The sequence below is a fragment of the Penaeus chinensis genome, chromosome 5 (assembly GCF_019202785.1).
Source record: "Penaeus chinensis breed Huanghai No. 1 chromosome 5, ASM1920278v2, whole genome shotgun sequence".
In the NCBI taxonomy this organism is placed as follows: domain Eukaryota; kingdom Metazoa; phylum Arthropoda; class Malacostraca; order Decapoda; family Penaeidae; genus Penaeus; species Penaeus chinensis.
The window spans coordinates 22,935,496-22,940,495 of record NC_061823.1 but is presented as its reverse complement, the minus strand read 5'-3'; positions in this window follow the sequence as shown (position 1 = coordinate 22,940,495).

Here is a 5,000-nt window from a genome sequence, read left to right as displayed (position 1 = left end):
GAAAACACAACAGACCCATAGAGATTCTGGGGCTCCTTCAAAATCCTTATGGGGTCAAACAAACAACTACATACCTGTACAACACACACAGAACAAAGGTTGACTTGGTGGAGGAGATGGAGCTTCTCCACGAGGAATTCTGGCAACAGAATTTCCAAATTTCCCCCACCGAGAATGCCCGGTTTCAGCACACCACAAAGACCGAGGTCGCACACTACCTACATCAACACAGAAACACAGTTCTCCCAGGAAACAGCATCACACTAAGCAATCTTACATAGGGCAGTCCCCTTTCTACACCAATCACACCAGAAGAAATAGTTAACATCATCAAGCACACCAAAAACACAACACCATATATGTTGCAATATCTAACACAAAAACTCAAAGTGGAATCAGTACAGAACAAAGCACTATTCTGGGTACTCGGCTCAACAATTCTAGACATAATTCCCACAGAAACTCTACACAGAACATGCAACAGTGAGCCACTAAACACACGTGTACAAACACAAGCTAAAAACACCCAGGCCTGACTACGCGAACAAGAGGATGAACACTACAAAAGACATACAAACACAGGCACAAACCACACCCGGCAGCCCAGAACACTACCACTCACAGAAAACATAACACACACACACACACACACACACACACACACACACATAAACACACACACACACACACACACATATATATAAATAAATTGTCTAAAAACAAACATGTCATTCCGAACTGTCACAGGAACTGGCTCTTGGGCTGGCCTCTCCAGGTCTACAACCAAATCAGGGAGACCTATGACTTCCCCTCAGACGTCGTCCCTGACTGTGATGGGAGCACAAGCTGAACCAGCCCAAACCAGCTGCCAATTGGTCAGAGCATTGGAAATGCAGAGGCAAATCCGGTTGCCAAGCTGGGTTGCCAGAGATTAGGGCAAGGTCATTGTCCCTAAAGTTACCTGAACTTCCTGCAGAAAATGAAGGAGCTCAATGATGGGAAGAAAGTGAGTATCTCGCTGAATCCCAAAGACAGAAGAGACAAGCTGGTTCTTGGCTTCTCAGTTGCTTCTGATGTGCACATGATCACATCACACTCTCGGGTCATGGGGCATTCTGAATGACAAAAGGTAAGATCCCAACCATGCAAGTCCTGGTGACCCTGAAGGGAGCCACAATCACCACCTTGGCCGAGCCCTCACAGGCACAGCCAAAGCTGGCTGGAACGGTGCAGGCAGAACCAGAACAGGCTAAACTTATTCAGGTAAAGCCAAGAGAGGCCGAAACCACACAGGCAAAGCCTAAAAAGAGTAAGGCCAAGCCGACATAAGTCCCAGCTACCAAAGGTTCTCTACCCTCAGTTAGCCTGATAAGAAACTGGAACAGATCAGTGAGGACTTGACAATGGAGTTGTCAGACTCCAACATGTCAGTTGTTGGACTCCGATATGTCAGATGCCTCCATTGTTGGGGAACCGAATACATCGACGTTGTTAACGACACGGATGTATCTGACACAGAGTAACATCATGATGCACAATCTGAGCTTACTGAAGTGCCCCCTCAACCTATTAATTTACAGCAGACCAGGCGGTAGGAACTGCAGCACAAGTCCGAGTGATCAAAGAAGACTTCAGTGCACACCACCCATCCTGTATAAGATCAGATATGTCAGGCCATCACATAGCCGATGTGCTTGAGACATTCCCCGAGATCGCTCTTCTCAACACCCAAGAGCCAACGAATGTAAGGGAAGGGTTTTAGACCTCACCTTTGCCACTGCGTCTCTGGTAGAGATAATCAGATGGTTTACAGATGAGACTGTTACAAGTGATCCCTATGACACTGTTACTACCCTCTTGGATCCTGGCACAGCCCCAATGCTACAGCACAACCCTAGAGGGAAAACAGACTAGGCCAACTAGCAAGCCTTTCAGAGTGCCTTCGCACACTGTCTTAGATGCAATGAACCCCCACAGAGTGAAATCGTGGATATGCTTGAGGCCAGACTTGTCAATGCCATAAATGCAGCAGCCTCACAGACCATACCTAAAGCTCGGCCTTGGTCTAGGAGTTACAGAGATGCCTGGTACTATAATGGCGATAGAAAAGTGATCAACCACAGAGTGAACGTGTGCAGATAATAATTCCGAAGGCAAAAACTCCCTGATGACCTAACCTTTCTACGGGAAGTTGTTAGGAATGCCAAGGAAGCTGCCAAGAGAGGCAGGGAAATTGGCTGGAATGGTGTGAGTACAATTAATTGCATAAGACATGCGAGTCAGAAGACGAGCAGAATGCAGATACATCTACGGAAAAAGGGAGAAGATAATTAAATACAAATAAACAAATAAACTATTTAACGTTCGCTTTGTCTATTAATTATACTAGCAATATCCTCGTTAACCCTAGTTATCAGCTTTTAATCTTCATTTTCTTTCTGTTTACATTTACTTTGACTTTCGCTAGTTTTTTTTTTTGTTTGCCAAGTTATACTTTGTTTTACTGTTTTGTTTTGTACCACGCTGTTTAATCACCCATTTATTTACATGATTTATCAAGTCGAACCAAACTTTGGAAAGTCAAACCCTAGTTGCCACAGCAGTCAATTCCCCAACTGATGAAAAACGTGGAAACTTGATTCGGTTCCTCGATAATATCATTGCAATTATATCACCCATATCGCATTATTACTTCATGATCATTATCATGCTCTTCTTTATATCTATCTTTGTGCTTTTCCCCTTCATCATTCACTTGTTTTAGACGTTTATTTCTGTTTTTGTTATAACTCTTAATTTTATAAAATAATATAGAAATAGATAATAAATGAAACAAAAAGTAGAAATAAATAAAAAGGAAAGAAAAACGTAGTTCATATGTTTTCAACCATGAAAAGATTAAAAGATACAAATTCAGAAAAATAAAATCACATAAAGATTGTTCTTCTCACTCGTTCTTCTTTCAATAGAATAAATAAAATGAAATAAAAAGTTTTTGTTCACATGTTTTCACCAGCAAATTAATAAAGATAAAAAAGCTTTTCTCTTTTCTCTGACTTCTACCTCTCCTACAGCGATCATAACATGCTAACAAAAGCAAAGAAAAAGTCACACAAACACACACATTAGTATGTACACACACACACACACACACACACACACACACACACACACACACACACACACACACATTCCCAATGAAACATATTACGCATTTACGTATCGTATACCATTGCTTCACTCTTACCTGCAGTATTACAGAAGAGATACAAACAGTTGACGCAATAATTGTAACTGGACAGTAAAAAGGATCTCTGCCATTCCCTTTTCGGTAAACGGCAACAACAGTATTTCAGTTTGCTACAAAGATCGTGTGTCAGTCTCGCTTAGCCATAATATATCACCGTTTACAACGCCGCTACACAACACCGGCGCAAAGCAAATGGCAAAAGAATTATCAGAAAACGTTATTTTATGATGGCAAAACCCGAAAATTATTAATCAGATCTTCAGAGGGACAATTACTCAACGGAATTCTCTAAAAATAATCATAACATGATTGTAATAAGTTTACATAATTATGTACTGGATTTTTGATTCACTGCATCGTGATGAATAGTCTACATTAGTAGAGTGAGGTTCGAACATTGTATTATTCAGGATGTTAAAGGAGAAGCGGAAAGACTATTTTTAAAACAACTATTATTTGATGTTATAAACAGTTTAAGTGATCCTAGTTTCTATACACTGCATTATATCATTTTCATCAAGAAAATCTTATTTGACGTCGCCAGTCCCAGCGAAGGGAAAATGACCAATGAGATCCTTCGAGAAACAGTTCAAAGTAACGACACACTGAACATGCTCCCCTGTCTTCGGGAGAGAACGCCTGAAAATGCACAAGAAGAAAGGATTATCACTGATAATCTCTATGATGATAATGATGAAGATAACAAAATGAGAGTAATGATGATAATAATGATAATGATAATACTGTAATAATACTAATGATGATAATAATAATATTAATAATAATAACAACAATAATGATATTAATGATGATGATGAAAATAACAATAACAATAGTGATAATGGTAATTGTATTGAAATTGCTATTTCAATAAGTACAATGTCTGACATTAGGTATTCGTAAGAGTATGATATATTTTCTTAACTTTAAGTATCCTGAAGGACAATGAATGTAAAAGAGTTTGTTATAGTGAGCATCCTTTCGTCGCTTTGTTTTGTTTTGTTTTAGCGGCTCATGGAAGTACTGAAACGTGGTGAGCTGAAATGTTTATACTGATGGCAAATTGCGATACTAAGTGGAATTGACATCTGTGAAGAATCATTATATATGAAAGGTATGGTCTTTGTTCAATGTTTAGAATTGGATTTCATTAGGGTTCATAATAAGTTTATTCCACAGAGGTCAACGTGTCAAGGGACAGTATTTTCTTGTTTACATTTGCAGGGATGTGATTGCATGTTTTATTTAGGATATTAAATGCTGAATAATGATTATTTCAGATTATGTTGGATTTGATCTTCACTTCTTTATACATGGTGATGAATACATGCTTTTAGAACCTCTGCATATCATCAGTAGTCGTGCGGACATGGCATTATGTGAATTTAAATTATTCGCTTATTCACAGTGTATTGCGTGTATTACATTTCTTTCATTAAATGCCATTTATGAATTTTAACTTGTTTAACTATTCACAGGTATTTATTGCATTATTAACATTTCTTTGCATTTTTTTTTTATCTTAGATAAGTGATATAATCATATGATATTGTTCGTGAAAACTCGTATGATTTAATGTTTGGCCAGACTGAACATTTATGAAATTAATTCTTTTGCTATTTGCTAAGCGTGTGAATATTAGGAAACTATATTTTCACTGAAGATAATAATAATGATAATGATGAAAATAATAATAATGATAATGATGAAAATAATAATAATGATAATGATGAAAATAATAATAATGATA